The sequence below is a fragment of the Drosophila innubila genome, assembly GCF_004354385.1.
Source record: "Drosophila innubila isolate TH190305 chromosome 3L unlocalized genomic scaffold, UK_Dinn_1.0 0_D_3L, whole genome shotgun sequence".
In the NCBI taxonomy this organism is placed as follows: domain Eukaryota; kingdom Metazoa; phylum Arthropoda; class Insecta; order Diptera; family Drosophilidae; genus Drosophila; species Drosophila innubila.
This window is the reverse complement of record NW_022995376.1, coordinates 25311906-25331943: the sequence shown is the minus strand read 5'-3', so window position 1 is coordinate 25331943 and position 20038 is coordinate 25311906. Positions and strand designations below refer to the sequence as shown.

The following is a 20038-nucleotide window of genomic DNA, read 5'->3' as shown; positions in this document are numbered from 1 at the left end:
TTTCATTACGTTGACAACATGGCGGGGACGAGTTGATATTGCTTGTGTAAATAGTTTTTGTTGTTGCTGTTGTGGCTGGCCAGTGGTTGTTGTAGATCTCGTTGTCGTTGTTGTTGTTGTTGTTGTTCTTATTGTCGAGTTGGCAACGCAAAACCGCCCATTAACCTCGCCTCTCTCTGTCCGGTGTCCTCTTTTTCTCTCTATCTTTGACTGTTGCTGATGACGGCCTGCAAAAATACAAGATAAAATTCGAATTTGCGTTAAATCATTACAGTTAAATGTTTTTTTCATTCATCTCTGTATTTGAATAAATGTGTATGGGTACTATAACTCAACCATTTTTGATTTACCTGATTCAATCAATCTTTTAACTTTCCATCTGCAAAAACAACAACAATTTCATTTCATACTCTTCACTTTAAAATGCCTTTACAATTCGCTGCTCCTACGTGTCTCTTGTATCTATGTGAGGAATTTATGTTTTTTATTTGTATGGAATGCACGCAGTCATTGGCATTTTTGCTGCAATTTCAGAATTGAGCTGTTAAGCTGTTTAAGTTCACATACAATGTTGTTCATTTTTGATGTGGAAATGCGACATATTAAATTATATTTTGATTGGAGAATCAATCGGATGTGAAAGGCTTAAAAAAGTTATAGACTTTATTAATGAAGCTTTTAATTGATGGCATTCATGAGAGAGAAACAAATTGCTTTAATATAAAATGAATTTTTTCATTCATGAGTTCAACTGCACAAAGTAAAAGAAAATGAGGATAAGAATTCTTAAAGATTGGATTTTAAAGTATATAAAAAGACTTTTTGACTGCTGCCTTTTGCAATTTTTACTTCAGTTTCCTTTTAAGAGCACTTAGTTCGGATTTTAGAAACATTTTACCTGGGTGAGGGAAAATCGGGCAACCTAGTGAATGAAAGTTTTTTGTTCTTCCTCCGTTTTTCTTAAAACTTAAATTCAACTCATAGACTCTAAAAAATTCACATCAAGGAAAATTTGAAAAACTTTGGGGTCATTCGTAGATACCTGCTGAATGATATAATAGCTTCATATAAAATTGAGCCTACCAAATGCAGATCTAGTCACACAATTTTAAAATCAAGTATCTATTTATTCTAGAATTTTAGATTGTTTACTAAACTGATTTCAGCACTGAAAAGTTATTTTGTTAAATGCCTTAAATAATAAGCGTTAGTTTCTAGCACTAGGAATCGAATTAAATAAATAAATTAACAAACTAATTACATTTGATAAAAGTTGTTCTAATTTTATCTCAACTAATTTTCTGAAAAAATTATTCTTAAAATCAACTGAAATGTACATTATTTTTCAACTAAAGTTACTAATAATTTAAAATGTATTTTATTTAAAAAAAATTGTTAATGATAGTGGCGGCTCTTTTTCTATAACAATTTATTTAGAATTTCACGTAGCACTAAATTTAAAGTTGAGATTTTCACTACAACTCTATGTATTTGGTTACTCAAATTGGACTCCCATTACATGTCGTTTATCAAATACTTAAATAATAAATTGAAACAATTTGGAAGTCCCATACAATATTTATAAAATATGTAGAGCATTTATCCAATTTGCGTACCTTGTTCAGATTCCTCATTGAAACCATTCTGTTGCCCATTTAATACGATTAGAAACAGGGCAACAACTCACAAAAGTCATTTCGTGATGCGATACAAAATACAAGCATTGCAATGTATAGATTCTTTGATCAGCTTATGCCACGCCCACGCCCACATACACACCCACCCGCCCACATTCATACATGTGGCAAACACAGTCATGGAAAAGTCGCCGCTTACGGGCATCATCTAAAAAAAAGCTGTGCAGTTCAAAAGTGTTTGACTGTAAGATACCCTGCGTCCAGCTCTAAGATATTTCCTGATGAAATTTTTACAATAAATAGAAAACAAAGCAAGTATCATATTTAACAATGTTTTGTACATTTTTTTAATTTATATCAAATATTATATTTTTTCTTCACATTTGAAATGTCTTATTTGTACAATTATATCCTGAATACATACTTAAATAACTCATAATGAAATCAAGAATTATGAGCTTGATATTTAAAATGAATTAGGCATCTTTAGCTCTTTCTTTAGAAAAAAGATTTAAAATTAACAATTAAAATTATATTCAAAATAAAACAAAAAACTTTTTACAAACTGGGGGTATTGGAAATTTATCTACAATGTAAGGATTGAGAAAAGCTTACAAACCTCAAATCAAAACAATAAATATTATTGTTTTTTGCCAAGGGACAAAAAGTTTAAAATAAGATATTTAGTATTGGAAAAAAAGAATGTGAATTGAATAAAGTTATTATACCCTTTATAAAAATTATGCGATGGGCACAGGGTATAAAAGAGTGGAACACAAAATTGATGCAAGCCATGTGAGGCGCTTATTGAATTGAATTTGTTGACTAGCAATTCGTGAATTGGTTTGATATGGCAGCTGCTCCATCAGTGTTGCTTGCTACATGTCAACGCTGCGATTGCAATTTGTGTCGACTGGCGGTGGCGCCTTTAGTTATGCAACGCTTTCGTGCCTAGCCATTCCATTGAGGATGAGGACTTGTGACTCGCGTGTGCGCCCCAAAATCAATCATACGCCATCGTGGCCGCCAAAATCGAAATTGACAAACCAAAAAAAAAAAAACATGAGAAAGAAACGAGAGAAAAAACTGAAATGAAACCGAGAACAATGCGGGCAAAGTGTGTAATGCGATATTATTTTATTGATTTTTATGTGCTTGTCTCTGAGGACTCTCAATGTGTGTGTGTTTGTGTCTGTGTGGGAGGCTGAGTGTGGAGTGTGTGTTGTAAGGCACATTGTGTTTTAGACCGACGGGTTGTCTGATATGAAAGCACTTGATGTTTGCAATATGCATTTGCAACTTGACTCTGAGGCCAAACCATTCAAAGGCTACACAAAAACCTTTCAAGCTGTATAATCACAAATGTATGCTATCCACTCTCTGCTGCTTTCAACAGAGTTTCCACAGGATTTTCTGGGGGGAATCTTAAGACTGTTATTTAGTTTGACATGCAGATCTACCGGATGAATAATTACTTTAATTTATATGAATAAAAGAAAAGAATGTGCATTTCAAATGAACATCTCAAGTGAAAATCATTCAATGATGCTCAATTAGACATTTTTTTTACAAGAAAAGGTTCTCATAAATTTTGATTCTATTTGAATTGAAGAATAAAAGTTCCTATACCTTGTAAGAACACCCTCGGTTCTTTCGCTTTTATTTGATCACTTTGTCATGTAAGTTCTATCCATTTCCTTTTTTGTTTTACTTTCAGCGCTTTTTCTTCTTTCGTTTGTTTTGGTTTCGCATTTGCTGCTGATATTTTATGACACTGTAAACATTTTACATTGTGAATGGGTTTCAGAATCCTCTACGTTTGTGTGCCTTGGCTTGTTGGCCGTTTGGTCCTTTTGAGTCTGACCATCAGAGCGTGTGAGGTAAAGGTACGTGTCCTTGCACATTGTAAATAACACATAGATAATGTGGCTTGTCTGTGTATGCGGGCGAATTCGTTCAGTTCTCTCCTACTGTCTATATTGACATATGTATGTCTCTTTCTCCCTTCTTCATCCAAATAATTCGCAATTAGCTCTTAACACGGCTTTGCCATCAATCATACGTCAGAAGTTTTAGCATTAGACATAATTACTTAAGCGCCAACTAATTGAAAGCATCTTAGAGATTTGTCTGCCGTTGATTAAGTGCCCACAGAGTTAGACAGCCCATCAGGCGATATTTGTCAAAGACTGACAAATTTGTAGCTAACATTAATTACGCATACGACCGATTGTTTGACACGCATTTAATTGGACATCGTTTTCCACGAAATTCATGAAATATGTTCCTGTTTGTCAATTGAAATTTTCCTTAAGAAGGAAAATCTAGTTTGCAGACTCGATTATGTGAAAGTTTGCAGGTGCTTAAAGTATATTTACAAGACTTAGTAAGCCAAAATCAAACGCTGCTCTCTTTATATTTGCACATTTAGAATATCAAAGTTTCATTAAATTTCCACTATTCTAATATTCCATGTATAAAAAACATTGAGCTTTTGTATCCTATAGATTTACTTTTTGCTCATTAAATATGAACAAAAAAGAAATATAGTTATCTTAATAAAATGCAGGAAAAAAAAGTCGATTAAAATTTTTTAAATAAATGAAAATTGTTTGTTAATTTTTATCAATATAATTATAAATTATAAATTTAATTTAATTTTTAATTTTTATTGTAAAATAAAAATAGGTAATTTATGATTTTCCAACCTTCCAGAATCTTTTCCTAGGTTCAATTTGTATACCCGTTACTTAAAAAATAAGTAAAAGGGTATATTGTGTTCGCTGGAATGTATGTAACAGGGAGAAGGAGGCATGTTGGACCCTATAAAGTATATATATTCTTGATCAGCATCAACAACCGAGTCAATATAGCCATGTGTGCCTGTCCGTCTGTCTGTCTGTCCGTTCGTGTGAGCGCCTAGATCTCAAAGACCATAAGAGATAGAGATACCAAATTTGGCCACGCAGATCAAGTTTGTTTCAAATTTAAGCCATGCCCCTTTCCTACACCCACAGTTTTTAAAATAATACAGTTTTTATGGTTAATAACGTTATCTATTAATATTATCTATGATTCCACTTAACCACAGTAATATTTGACAAGTAGAACGGATGTAAAAGCTCACCTAAGATATAAATAAAGTTATTATTTCAATATAATCACCTAAAAGTATGCAATAGTTTTTATTAGGTAGTAATTTCTTTTAAGTACTTTTATATATATTGAAATAAGTAACGGGTATTCCATGCTCGGGATAAAACTATAACCTTTCCTGCTGGTTTTATTTTTATAAACCTTTATGGCAATTTAAATGATAAATAATATTTAAGAATTCAATGTATATTCTAGTAAAATGTAAACAACTATAATAAGATTTTGTTTGCCATTTTAAAAATAGTGCAACAACTTAAATGGTTTGCAGAAGAGAATTTTGTAAAGTAACAAAAATATGAAATTGTGAATAAACAACTAGACTCTTTAATTCGATACTCGTATTTTCCTGAAATTGAACGCCCTGTAGTTTAGTTTTTATTTTGGATTTACGCAAAATATTTTTGGGCTAACATTGGGTCTGCCGGCAGCTAGTTGATTATTACTCAGTCAGAGGCAGTCATCAGTCGAAAGTGGAGGCCATCAAGTGTTGGGGTCGAATAGTAAAAGCTGTGCAGCAAATTACTATTTGAAAGCTAAAGGGCAATAGACAGAAAGAGCGAGAGAATAAGAAAGATGAGCTCAAAGCAAATGTGCAAAATCTCATTTACAGTTCAGCTTAAAAATGGCAAAACAAACCCAAAGTCCAAACCTCAATGCCGAATAGCCACAGAGCCACAGATAGTTGGATAAACATTGGCCAGCTGCCAGGCAGGACACATCATCGACATCCACGGCTTTTTCCATCTCTCCTTGCTCGACTATTTCCGGCTTGAACAAACTTGATTCGATGTTATTAAATTTTTTTTATTTTTTATTTTTTGGGCGCACAATTTGATGATGAGCTTTGATATGAATGTATGAAATAATGTTCAAAATTAAAATAAAAAGTCCAGATGGGTCGACAGCAACTTAAAGCTAAAAGAAGACGCACTGTATTAAAGTCAGTAATTTTAAGAAAATGTCCCTGATTGTTTGGTATTTGGACAAAATAAATGAGGAGGCTTATGAAGATGTAAGAGAAACAAGGCAGAAGCTTAAGATGAGAAGGCAGCTGAGATTAATGAAAAACATAAGCATTTTTATTTTGATACAAGTAGATATACTAGTTAAACTGTGAGTACAACTGAAATTAGCTTTTGGCTTTTAGTTTAGACTTAATCCTTAGATACTGTTATTAAAAAGCTACCGTTGACAGCCATTTGGAAACAGTTAGAGTATCCCCCGATAAATTCTGCCACTCATCATGTCATATTTGAGTTCATATTTCGTTGGCAGACCTATTCTACCCCTTGAGGACAAAACCGCATGCCAGTTAATTGCACATTGGGCCGGGTTATGTTCAGATAATCGCCGCATAAAGACATTTCATTATTGGCCTTTGTTTCGGTTATGGTTTATACGCTTGTCGTCGTCTGTGTGTGTGTGTGTGTGTGTGGGTATAACATTTTTATAATAATGTAACGCATACAAAAGCAACAACAATAATAATAATAATAACAAGCGTGTTACGCAACTTGTGACAACATAACTGGGCACAAAGTGCTCTCGTTTTCGTCCTCGTCCTGCCCTCAGGCCTGGTCCTTGTCTTTGTATTTGTCTAGCAAACATTAAAGTTTTATGCTTGCTTATTTATCTAATTTATGCTACGCTTTATTGCTTGCTTTTGTCGACACGCCAAAACATTACCAGATGGCCTCAAGCTGCAACTTCGATCCTGCCTCCAAGTTGACTATGTGCCACACGGGGCGTATGTGTATCTTAGTTGTTCGCCTTTGTCTTTGAATTGAAGGTGTTTACAATGGGCGCATTATGATTCATTGCTGGTTTTGGCCACAGTCAAAAGGTAGCCAATTCCAGAGATTTATTAGCCTACACATAATGAAGTTCTTTAGCCAAGTTAATATTTCTGCAGTTAAACGGAGGCAGCAGCTGCTGCTGTTGTCAGCGTTTATTAATGAATGAAGGCAAAGTTGGAACTCTGACCAGAAAAGGATGAACTGAGAACAAACAGAGAAATTCTTGGAATTGTGTTAGATAATTATCTGCTCGATGAAAGTGAAGTAAATTGAAATAAATTTGGTATAGGTTAGAAAATGTTCCGTGTTGAGTTGTTTAGGAACAAATTCTACGATACGTGTTTCTCTCTCTCTGCAAATATTCTTTATTTAAGCATTATTGAGTACCTGTTGCTGCCGCATCGCATTCTATTTTGGCCCAGCCGTGTTATCCACTCAAGCAGCTCTATTCATTTCCTAGACCTTTTTGCCTGTTTGCGCACATCAGGCTCAATTTGTCAGCAAGTGCGCGACTAACACTGCAACAAACACTTAAATCCGCCCATCAACTCCCTGCAGAACCAAATAAGCTTGAACAATGCCTTTTACCTTGCTTTCTCGCTTAGACTCAATCCTAAATGCGACGGCATACATGGCGTATGTGCAATTTAGTAACTCAGACAGCTCGGCTGGCTAAATGATGGCAATGTGCTCGAATATGTGTGTCTCTCCATGTGTGTGAGGGTGTGAGTGTCTGTGCAGGATGGCAGACAAATTATGCAAATATGCGTGGCATATGAGCAGGGAATATTACGCATACGCCGAGTGTGCCATTAAACGCCCATGTGGGCGGGATGGGCTGTGTTTGCGCCTAATCAAAAGTGCTCCAAGAAATCGCATACATTTTGATTATTAGTCGTTACCGTTTGAGCTCTGATACGCGAAAATTTAACACTCTTGAGTGTAACATAGACAGTTTTTGTAAATACGAAGATATCATTCTCTTGAATACCTTTAATTTTGATAGGTATTATTTACTTCGTATTTTTTATGCTAAAAATATTTTTCTCCTATCCGATATTAATAGATATAACAATAAATATTATTTTACGCAGTGAATAATACCGAAAAGATGTTGGTACCAGTTTCGATTTTAGTGCGTTTCGGTAACAGATCTGGTACGTAACGAAGCAAAAGTTTAACTTTTATTTTTGATTATAACAATTTTATGAAAAAACTCAAAAAATATAATGCTTTCGATCATTTTTTTAAACCATTTTCAAGTTTGTATTAGTCAAAATAAAAAAAAAAGCTTGATAAGATCATGATTAAATTCATTTATAAAAAATTACGATCAAATTAATAAAACTCCTACTTAAGATCAGCTACCCGTATTATCCTAGTTTTTTTTTGATAACATGTTGTTGTTGTTAATATTGAAGAGTTTTGAATCCAAGCTTTCTATTGTCTAATTACTACAAATAAATAATCTTTATTAAATTAATGTTAGTCTCTAATATGTTTTGATTGAGAGCAGGAAACACACTTGAGGGTCTGTAAGTAACAAATGCTGGGCCAATTAAAAAAAAAACAATGTGTTAGGCCATTTCATATCACAGTAATACTGTATAAATTAAATAAAAATTTTTTTTTAAAAATAAGTTTGTTTGCCATGTTTTCTTTAAAAATATAACCAAATTTTGCAGCTGGGCATTTATGCTAATAAATCGGAGCCCAGAATGAGATGGGTGAGTGCGAGGACAGGGATCAATTAAAAAAACAAAAAATTTTATAATTTCTACTTTAGTCTACTTAATAAATATGCAAATTTACAGGTGTCTAGCTTTACATTTTAGGTTTATGCCATAATATCGGGCCTCTTTTTTGAAAAGAGATGCAACTAAATTCTAAAACAAACCTAATGTGTTTTGCATATAGATAAATCAATAATACGTACCAAGTTTGTTGTGTCTAGCTATTATAGTCTCTGAGATATAATGGTTAAAATATTGTGTAACGGGTATCTTATAGTCGGAGTCTTGATTTAAGCGTTCTTACATGTTTAAAACTACGCATAACTGTAGTGCAGATGGAGGCGGTTCAGTTTTTTTTTCGGCTCATGCGAAAAATTCAAAAATTGTCGGATTTCCTGTTACCAACACAAAACACACACACCTTTTATATATATATATATATATATTATATTTAAAAGCACACAAACACAAACACACACACACACACACACACACACACACATGTACACATGCATGTTGCGTCGACTGTCAAGTGGTTAGGGACTCAGCTGGTTTTTCGGGCTCGGGATTCGTTACCTTCAGTTACCAAGTGGCTCGTTTGCTGCGTGTTTACAAATTTAAAAATTTGTTTGTGTTTACTTGCCCTTGTCAAGGGGGGGTTGGTGGTCGAGGGGTCGAGGGGGTCGAGGGGGAGTCTGTGGCAACAGGGGATTGGAAAGGTGTCTTGGCATTTAACGTGCATTGTCATAAGTCTGCGTGTTCTGCTCGTGGCTTTTAAAGAAATTGTTTTATACTTTTGAAAGAGGGCAACTGGAAAAGTGGGAAAGCGGGAGTGCGGGCATTGAGGTGTCGTGGCGGCATTGTCTTTACCTACTTAATAAATGGTTTCATTTAATCACAGACTTTTATGGGGCACGCATCTACGATTTATGCATATTTATCTAAAGAGGCAGACAGATCATACAAGGCTAGGTAAACTTTATCCTGCCGTTGACATAAATCAGCTTTAAAAATTTACCAAAGTTGAAGTGAAAGCTGATGAAAAGCATTTTCAGCTGCAAATTTTTATGAGTCATAAAAAGTGGTTTAATTTCTGAGCCAAATGCAATTTGTAATGATGAGATTTAAATTCCTAAAAGGATGACTCGAGTTAATTGGAATATGCCGGAAATTGCCCTGAGCTCAGAATTAATTGCAGTGATTACATTTAGAACAGTCAAAATATCGAAATATATCGGATTCCAATCATCTTTTATTTCAATCTAATAAAATCACCTGCCACTTTTAGGTATGCAGTTGAAATTTTATGTTAGTCCTGAATTAAACCACAATTTTTGTGTACTTCAGTTGTTAAGACAAAAGACCACAAAAAAGAAAGCCGAGGAGCAGCAAAAGAAACAACTTTGTGACAACAGAAACTTTGTCATTGCTTCTGCCTATAAGGAAATCTAAGCAGGCGACAGGAGGCCGACAAAGGGGCACAAAATAATTTGCCACAAACTAAATTGCGAAAAGGCTGTGGCAAGAGAGAACAATGCGGCCCAAACGGGAACTGTCAACTAACGTCTGCTTTTCTCACTGTCGTGGCTTCTCTCTTTCTCTGCTTCTCTTTGCTTGGCTTTTGAACAAGTTTTTGGTAGACAGGCAAATGCAAAGTTCAGTTGTAGGCAACTTTTTGGTAACCGCTCAAATGACTTGCAGCACTTTTTTTATTGGACTAAAGACGAAGGGAAATGAAGAAAAAGATAACTTGAGAATATGCCACATTAAAGTCTATTTAGTGTAATTGCAGTCGCCAAGCTGTAACTTTGGCTGTCAGCTTTAAGCCATGCAACGCAAATTTCATAACACGTTTATATTATATTCTATGTCCCGTCGTCCAAAAACTAAAAGCAATTAATGCCCCTTGTCAACAGCTGCTCCCAGGCTTTTTTGTCTTATTTTCTTCCTGTCGCTCTATCACTTCCCCTTCTCTCTCCCTTTCTCTCTCTTTTTCTCTCTCTCTCTCTCTCGCTCTCTCTCTCTTTCTCTCTCTCTGTACACATATATATATCGCTCAGTTCTCAGTGTTTTCCTCGCTTCTTCATTTGCGCGTCGCATAAAATTTGACTGATTAAGTGCCGGGAGGAAGTCAAGTGGGTCTTGGACATGGACTTGACTTGAGTGGGGATTGCGACCAGGAATGGTATTGCCACTAAAACTCTGTCCATGATATGGAAGATGGCACAGTCTTAGTGCAGCTGCAGGCAATCTTCTACTAACAAAAAGTTTTCATTGTCACTACATTGCCTTATACCATTGAGTTAATATGGTTATAGGTATATTCTTAGAATACCAAAAATTATGAAGCTTAAATAAATATATTATATTATTATTAGTTTTACATTTAATCAGAAATAACAGTTTTCGTTGCTTAATTTAGTTTGATTAAAATACGAACAACTATATAATTTATGTAACAGAACTTTGAAGCCATTGTATATATATTAGGGTGGAGTGAAAATTAAATTTTTTTTATTTTAGAAAACGCTGTATCATCAGTGGATGATATATTAGCAATATCTTTAAAAAAAAAAAAATTTTTTTTTGGAGGTCCTCCTGAGCTGGCGCATCGACGATCTATTTTGGGAAATCGGTCAAAAACATCCGACATTACTGTGATTTAATCCCAAAAGGATGGTTATTTAATAAATAAATATTATTTTGTTTAGTTAGCCCTAACTGTTTTCTTTCCAAAACTATATCAACTGTTAAGATTGGTGAAAAAACATCGGACTTACAGATTTTTTAAAAATACCAAAATTGGTATAAATCTGTTACATTTGAGACGGGCACGTTCTTTTGGAATGTGGGCAATATATGAAGAAGGTACGTTATTTTTGCCAAATGCTTAAATCAATAATTTTAGGTTTATTAATTTAATAATATAGTTCTGAAAAGGTTGTAAATGGCCTGGCACTATAGTAGGTGAAAGTACCTGTCATAAAATTGAGGAATATCTATGTTTTTGCTATTTTCTCTGGGTATATGGTAACTCGTAGTCTATCACTGTGATAAGATTTACTAACAGTGGGTTGCTTGGTTTTATGAAGGCCACGTGATGTTCGTTTTCGTTTTAGCCTCATCTTTATTGTTGATGCTTTTGTGAGCTTCAGTCGGACAGCTGTTAAAGACATTTGAGTTGGTCTTTTGATGTTGCTGTGAACAATTGCGGGTTCAATGTATTTGGTGATATGATTTGATGACCTTGTCCAGAACGAGCGAGCGACTTTTTCTTTTACGACTATGAACAGTCTGAGGCAATGGGCTTACATCTGAACTGGATGATAATGAAAGCGGATAAATGTAAAGCTAACATATTTTCTGGATTTTGCCAGACGAAATTAAATTACATTTGCATAAGTAATGAGACCTTCCACAAATGCATATGAGTACATTTATTTCGGGATTAGACTACATTTATTATCATAATCAAACAATTTTGCCTTCGTAATTTCCACATTCCCTGAAAAGCGGTAGGACCGCAATTTAATTTAAGTCGAAAACTTTGGAAAATATAAGAAAAATAATTTTATTTGAAAATAAAAATGCTTTTCTTTTCTATCTTTAAACGAAGAAAAAAATGTATTATATTTTCCGAATGTTAAGCGATTCTGTTATACAATATTCGATGACCTACAAACTGAGATTGATAACTCTCTTCTGCCTCATTGAAGATCTTAAGTGAATTTTTATTAACGTTTAATTTTATAAAAGATGAATAATAATTTTTGTTTATTGTGATTTATTAATATGCTTCTTCAAACAGCAATTATTATATTGAATACACTCCTTTATCCATTATTTAATATCTTTATGCTGGTTACAACACATTTTGTTCAATAAGAAATTAAAATTCAATGTATTGTTAATCAACTACAAAAAGATTCAATTTATTGTTGTCTGAGAAGCTATAAAGAAAATCAGCAATGTAGTCGGGAAGTATAGATAGCATAGGGAGTAACGATTTTTGTCCACTCAAGCTTAGCGAATGACAAAAGTAAATTTTAATCCTGCAAAATGTTAAATCATATACTCTTATAAGCTTAGCTCAGGCCCAGTTTGCCGGACCCCTTATAAGCTTCCCCCATCAAAATAAACTTTGCATTATCATAATGTCTTTAGTTATTTAGCTGTAAGTGTTCGTTATTATCTATTTTTAAGTTTTTTCCTATTAGTTCTCTTCTCTATTTAAGGTTAGGTTCGAACCATAGCTAACCGTAACGGTAAATAAAACTCCCGATCGTGTCGGTGTTACGACAGTCGTAATTGTAATTTCGTGTAGGCTTAAGTAACAATTTTCTTAATTAATTCAAAACAACACCTTCCTAAATAATATATAATAAAATACAATAAAAACTAGTCGGAATGGCTATATTCGAGACCCTGACTATAGCAATATCCTTTACATGCTTTCCATTGATAATATAAAAAGTATAAATAAAAGTAGCTAAATTAAATATTACTGTAAAGAAGTAATCCTGTGGTCAATAGATTTTTATAAAGTATATGAAATATATTGAATATTTTCCTTGATTAGTTGAAGAAAAGGATTGCTTGCACTGATATGCATAAGTGTTAGTGTCGACAGCGGATGGTGCGTGTGTATGAGCTCATTGGAAAGCAGTTGAATTGTTACCGGTAGTTACCGCTACTCAAGCGTCATCAGCTTCCAATTGAATGCGGACTGCCAAAAAAATTTGCATATTTTATTAAATTCCCTCACAAATATCCAATCAATAATGTAGTACGCCATTGCCGGATCCGGCTACCCGGCGAAAGCCAAAGTCGTGCCAAATTAAGTATGCATACGAATTCAAATGGCTCAACGAGCGAGGCACTCGCAAAGGAAACGGCAAAGGCAAAGCGGGCTATACAAATATGTACATATATGTACATATAGGAAGTATGCAGAATATGCGAGGACTTTGAATGTATGCCCAAGAGAGAGATTTTTGTCTTTTTTTTTAACAGACCAGCGCCCTCTGTCTTTGTATTGGTTAAGGCGCATCCTTAAAGCATCCTACGGATCCAGATCCTTTCTCTCTCTTCCCTTTCCAACTCTGCGTGTTTGACTGTCCTTTTGTTTTTCCGCAACAATAATGCTTTGAAAGAAAGAAATATTGGCAAAGTTGAGACGGAAAGGAAAAAAGAGAAATAATCATAATAATAAAATTATGCCAGGCATAAAAATAAATTAATGGCTATGCGTGTGGTGAGCAAGGACAAAACGTTGCCTAATAGACCGAATGTCCCTTGTGGGCTTTAATTAGTCGAACCCCATGCCAATGATATGAATGTGTGCTTTTTATCCCCCGCTCCGTCACTTGCAACATTCCGTTGCCACATCTATTTGAGTTTTATTATTTACTATGCATAATTTCCTCGCCTCGCTTTTCAGCGTAAATATTTAATTTCCTTTCTTATAGAATTCTATTTTCTTATCTTCAACTTTTCCCTCACTTATTCTATTGCATTGTTTTTCATTTTTCATTTGTATTTGATTTTTGTGTTGCTCTCATTTCATTTTTTATTTATTGTTTCGCATTTCATTGCCAAGACTTTTATGTTTATGACTTGAGTGGAGTGCGTATTGTTGTTAAGTGCTCCTAAAACTCAAGAGCCCGAGCGCCATTTTTGTCTATAGCCCCGCCCTTTTGAATGGGGGAAGAATGGAGTAGATTCCATAGTAGTTACTATATTAGAAAAGATTGCAAAGCACTTTGATAAGACTGTTTAAAGCCTTGCAAATCAAGAAATAAATTTGTCTACATCTCATTTTTTATCCTGTAAAAAAGTTTGAAGCGAATGTGATGATTTGAATGAGAGACTTGAGTATCTTATAGTGTAGAGCAATGCTTTAAGTGCTGCGTGTAATTACACTAGGCACCAGCCAAAAAATTTCAAGAACCAAACCAACATTTTTGGATAGATTGGGGGCCCCATATGACAAAAACTTTTTTTTTAGAATTTTTTAATAATTAGAGGTAAATTAACTCCATTATAAAATGCATATTTACATTTGTTATTTTGTATTTTTTTAAAAACTTTCTTTTTTTCGTACCTTTTTCTAGAGGTCACAAAACTGACTGACAAAACTGGTGACAAAACTGATATTTAAAAGCTTTACTTATTCTGAATGCTACTTATAATTCATTAATACAAAGTTTATGATTTAAACCAGTAGTTTAAGAGACATAAATTTTCGAATTAAGAAAATTATGATTTTTTGTTTAGCTTTTTGTTAAGATTTTTGTTGTTTAAAATTTTGTGAAAAATCTAAAAAAAATTATTACATAGCTGCATTAATTACGCGTCGTTTAAGATATGGTTCATTAAAATCTATGGAGAGACAGCTAAGTAATGAACATATTAATAATAAAACAAGTTTTACGCAAAGGTTGATTTTCGACTTTATAACTTAAAATAACTTAAAAAATAAAAAGTTTTTATTACTAAAGGTTGCTTATCGACCGTTCGTATCGATATTTCCTATGGCAGCTATATGATATAGTAGTCCGATTTCTACCAAATTTGGTTAGGATGTAACGGGCAATTAAAGATACTCAATATATGCGTTTGATTGGTATATTTCCAAAAACACAAAAGTTTTTCATACTAAAACTTGATTTACTACCCATCGGCCCTATGGCTGCTTTATGATATAGTGGACCGATTTGAAGCAACTTCGGTAAGGATGCATAAGACCAACTTATATGCATATTCTATCAGTTTAGTTAAGATATCTCAAAAATCAAAAAAGGTTTTCATACTTAAGCTTGATTTTTGACCGATCGGTCCGATATGATATAGTGGACAGATTAGAATCAAAATTGGTGAAGATGAAAAGGACAATATAGAATACACAGCTTGTGAGTTTGGTTGAAATATCTTAAAAAATAAAAAAGTTTTTCGTACTAAAGCTGCATTTTCCCATGGCAGCTATATTGAAAGTCAACCCATTTGAACCAAATTCGCTAGGGATATATAACACATAACCAGATACACAACCTGAGAGATTAGATGATATATCTTAAAAAACAGCAGAAGTTTTCATACTAAAGGCTGATTCTGAACTGATCTCTCCTATGGCAGCTATATGATATAGTAGACCTATTTGAACCATATATAATCAAAATGTGTAAAATATCTTAAACGACGTGAAATTAATGCAATAGCCAAAAAGTTCAAATTTGTTGCCCAGTGTTATAGACTTTCAAAAGCATTTAAAGTATTTTACAGAAATATTTTATTATTAAGTATTTATTTTACAGATGTTTGTGGTCTTAAATATTTTACTAACAAGAGTTGTTCTGATAATGTGAATTGACAGAGTTGAAATTAATTGATTTATATTTCCAACTAATTACAGGGAATTTACTAGTATATCAATCTTCAAAATTCTAGTTTTAAGCCTCTTGCACAGTGCAATAGTGGAAAAGTTTTTGGGTTTGAATTTATATTGGGGCCAAAACTGCGTGTGAAGTGGAACTAGCAACATGCAACGAGGAACTTGCAACTTGCAACGTGCAACGAACGGGAAGATTGCATTTTGGCATAATTTGCATTGAAAAGTTGAACGCATTGGCAGCAGTTCGAGGCCAATGAGAGAGCAGTTTATGCCAGAGGAAAAACTTAAATAAAGTAGCATTACTTGTTGGACTGTGAGTTGCTTGCCACTTGCTACTTGCCACTTACTAAGTTGTTGCAGTCAATATTTGAGCCATTTGCATATTCATTTTGCGTTACTTTGTCACCACTTTAAAGTAGGACATACTTTTGAGGCACTACAAGTTGGCCAACAGCGACAACTCGAGTGGAAAACTTTGAGACGAAGAGCAGCAGATATTGCTTTTTACATTTATGATTCATCCCCAAATCCCTATAATAATGGTTACCATTGAATGATGGCAGCGAGGTTAATGCTTTCTGTAAATAATTAAAATGAATGTCTTCATTTTGGGCCTCATCGAGACTGTGAGCCTTAGGCCAGTTTCCTGGCACTTACGACTTTATTGCCAGCAAAGTTTCAAGAAACAAAAATATTATTTTATGTGTGCGATGTCGAAATTAAGAAAACTTTGCTTACCATTCGACGTTGCCAGCTTAGAGGTTATGGTTACAGCCTACAGCACCGAAATGAGGCGATTCCGACAACTAATGAGCGTATTGTTTGCCAGCTAAACGTGGCCAGAAGGAAAAAGGGAAAAGCAGTCAGCGGAGTAACGGCCTATCAGAAAAGCGGAACTGCGGAAATGGCCATTGTTGTCGACGCGGGTGTATTTACCAAAGGGTTGAGGCCTTGAAAAGTTGTGCCCAGCTAATGTGCGTGGGTTGATTTGATTCTTGCTGAAATATGTTTTAAACAGCTTAAATCTATTCATAAATTGCCACTTCTGACATGATTTTTAATGGCAAAGAAAACTTGATGAATAGCAGCCCACTTGTCATTAAAAAGCTTAATCCAAATCCTTTTTAAATCAATTTATCATCCTTATAAAATATATTATAAATACCTATATGCTTTGTCTCCTAGGACGATGATTAAAAAAAAGAAAATTTCTAAATATTAAATATAAACAGCGCACTAATAACAATCGATTTCGATTTTCTAAAAATCAGATGCTTAGAAAACAGTCTACCAAAGGTTGATTTCGCCATAATATTCAGAAAATGCATTTTAAAAAATCATTATTTTTATAGCTACCATGTCTATTTGAAAGCAAAAGCAACCTTAAATAATAATTTACTGATTGCAACGCGTACCTCAAAGAACCAAAGTTACATTTAAGCTCATTCTGAATAGTCTTTTCGATTCCATTTTTTTTTAAGAAAGCATATAATAATTGCACACTATTCACGATGATAAGATAAAACCTTAAACGGTCATCTTCCAATTGTGAAAGTAACCTTATTGTAAATTTCAATTTCGAATCCATTTCTCTAAAAACTGCACTATCTTGTGTTCAATACTTAAATTTGAATGCTTTAAATTTTGTTTTTTTTATTTTAGTAAATACATTATATACGTTAAATTTTTTTAAAGATAGCATATAATATTTACATACTATTCGATGATAAGATAAAGCCTTAAACGGTCAACTTATAATTGTGAAAGTAACTTTATTGTAAATTCCATTTTCGAATCCTTTCCTCTGAAATCTGCACTATCTTGTGTTCAATTCTTAAATTTGAATACCTTAAATTTTGTTTTTTTTATTTTAGTAAATACATTATTTAAGCCATTTTGTACACATTTAAAAAAAGTCTAGGCGTTGACGTAACAAATTCCATTTGGAATAGCTATATTTATGTATCTTAATAAATGATATAGTGAGCATGATTTTTAATTTCTCAATAGCTTCCGAAAAAACTGTTCAGCTGCTCATATTCTCTGTCTTTATAGTTGTCTTGGATTCAGTTAATTCATAAACTGTCATAATTGTTTTCACTTGAAATGAAAATTAGTTAAATGAAAACTTTCGCTAGACAGTTGGCAAAATATTTTCTTAAAAACAAAACCGTATAAAATGGAATTTAATTACATTTGAAGCAATTCGTTTAATTGAGTTTTAAGCCGCAACTTTTGGCTCGCCGAATTCGAAAGTTGCCGACTTTTTCGGTGCACTGTCTGCTTGGTTTGTTGTTGTTTTCTGCTCTTAATATAGGAGTATACCTATCTGTATGTGTATATTTTTTGTGGCTTTTGTGTTTGCATCGCACATTTTATGACCACTCCCCGCAACTGTTTGCGCTGTAATTAAGTGCGTCTAATTTGTGTTAAGCGCCGCGCCACTTGAGCATTGCCATTTATTTTTTTTTGTAGCTGCTCGTCCTGTTCTCGTCCTGTGCTTAAGTTAAGCCTGGTCGAGTCGCATTTTAACGTGCAGGCTTTAAAGGATTCGCCTGCCGTTGGCAAAGTCAAACTGCCGTAAAATTGCCGCCTCCACGGTGCTCCGTTGGGAATTTTCAGTCAACATTTTTGTGAGTGATTTCTGTACATGTTTTAGGCAGTTTGCCGTTGACATCTTCTTCCAATGCAGCCACAATGTTTATATTTTTATTGAGCCTCATACTCAAATGAAGTATACGAGAATTCCACGAAATGTTTAAGGTAAATGTAAGTAATATTGACTTCTGATATAATTGGACATATTCAATGAAACTCGTAAATAAATTCGAATTGAAAATAATTCTTTTAAGAAATTTAAGAAAATCAATCAAGCCACAATTTTACACTTTATCTTAAGCTAAAGTGATAGTTAAATAAATTTAAAGACTGTGTGCCATTATGTGCATAATTTCATTCAGTGTATCGGAGATAACATTTTTTCTTATGGGTTTAACCTATTCTCTACTCTTTTATAGCTACGTCCGGTTTTATTATCTTAATCCCTCGTGAAACATGAGCACTAATTAACGCTTAAGCTCAAGAAACTTACCTGAGTGTTCAGCACTTGAATTTAAAATTTAATTTCCTTCACTTTTCTGTGCTCTTTCACCTTTCACTGTGTAGTTCACTTTTTGTATCCTCAAATTTTCTCAAGACTTTCCAAAAATACTTTACAACTTGTTTTCCCGCACTTATTGCATGCACATTCATGCACCTTGCCGGCACCTTCGAGGCTTCCCGTTAGATCGGCGCTCTTAGTTTGCGCTCAAAAGTAGGCAACGGTTTTTGTATATTGTTTTCTATCTCTCTTTGACTCGCACACCGATAGCTGCTGCTGCTGCTGCTGCGTTGGCAACGCGGACGAAACGGCAACTGTTTTGAATTTTATCAACGCGGCTGTTTATAAGGCAGGCGGCCAAAGCTTTCGGTGCGGAGCTTTTACGAGAGAGCATTCGTTAGTTTTCGACCTATTTTGTCATCCGTTTCGACCAGTTTGTCATTGGCCATTTGCTTGCTGTTTACCGCCAATTGTTTTGAGTGCAACATATCGAAAGCAAAGTCAACCCCACACATGTTTTATGCTTTACTTCTGCTGCCAGGTCTCGTCTGCCATTCCTTCTATAGCTTTTTTTTCTAGTGCAACGGTGTACGTGGTCGGTATGCGAAAAAGGTGTAAGAAAAAGTGCATGCAAATCACTTGGTGCTCATAAATTATGGACCACAGCCAGTCGGGCAAATAAACTTAAATTTATCTTGACTGAATTGTTGGTTCGGATGGTGCCAGGTTCCTTGGGTACCCGATTTGGTAACGTTCTGATTAGCTGACCTTTTCCCTATACTCCCAGTATATTTCTTTTTAACACAAACAATTATTACACAATTTTTTTGAAATAAGTATAAATTTGTGTTAAACTTGAATTAATTAGAGAAATAATAACAATTTCAAATGATAATCAAAATATATATAAACATATTTATATTAAATTTAATAATATAACTTAATAATAATGTTTTAAATTTAATAATGAAAAACAATGTTAAATATTTACCTCGGTTGTTCTTATATAATTGCACAAACTATTTGTTTGACTTTAAAATAATAATGAAATCTGCTCAGCAAGGGCATTTAGATGGCAACTCAAGAGTAAACATTTAACTTTTAACGTTTTTTACACTGAGTGCGTTTGAGGCGGAAACGGAAATGCCAGCAGTAGCTATGGCAAAAAAGAAAAGCCGACTTGGCTGCTGGGCATTTGAACGACTCGAACATGAGCACGAACTCGG

At 34.1% G+C, this 20038-nt stretch overlaps 1 long non-coding RNA gene across 1 annotated transcript; it reads right to left on the bottom strand.

Moving 5' to 3' along the window:
- Positions 1-4: 4 nt before the first annotated feature.
- Positions 5-19122, bottom strand: LOC117788429. The gene is made up of 2 exons (XR_004617767.1): positions 18804-19122; positions 5-227 (listed from the first exon to the last, which is right to left on the bottom strand). It is a non-coding gene; the product is annotated as an uncharacterized LOC117788429 (long non-coding RNA).
- Positions 19123-20038: the final 916 nt, after the last annotated feature.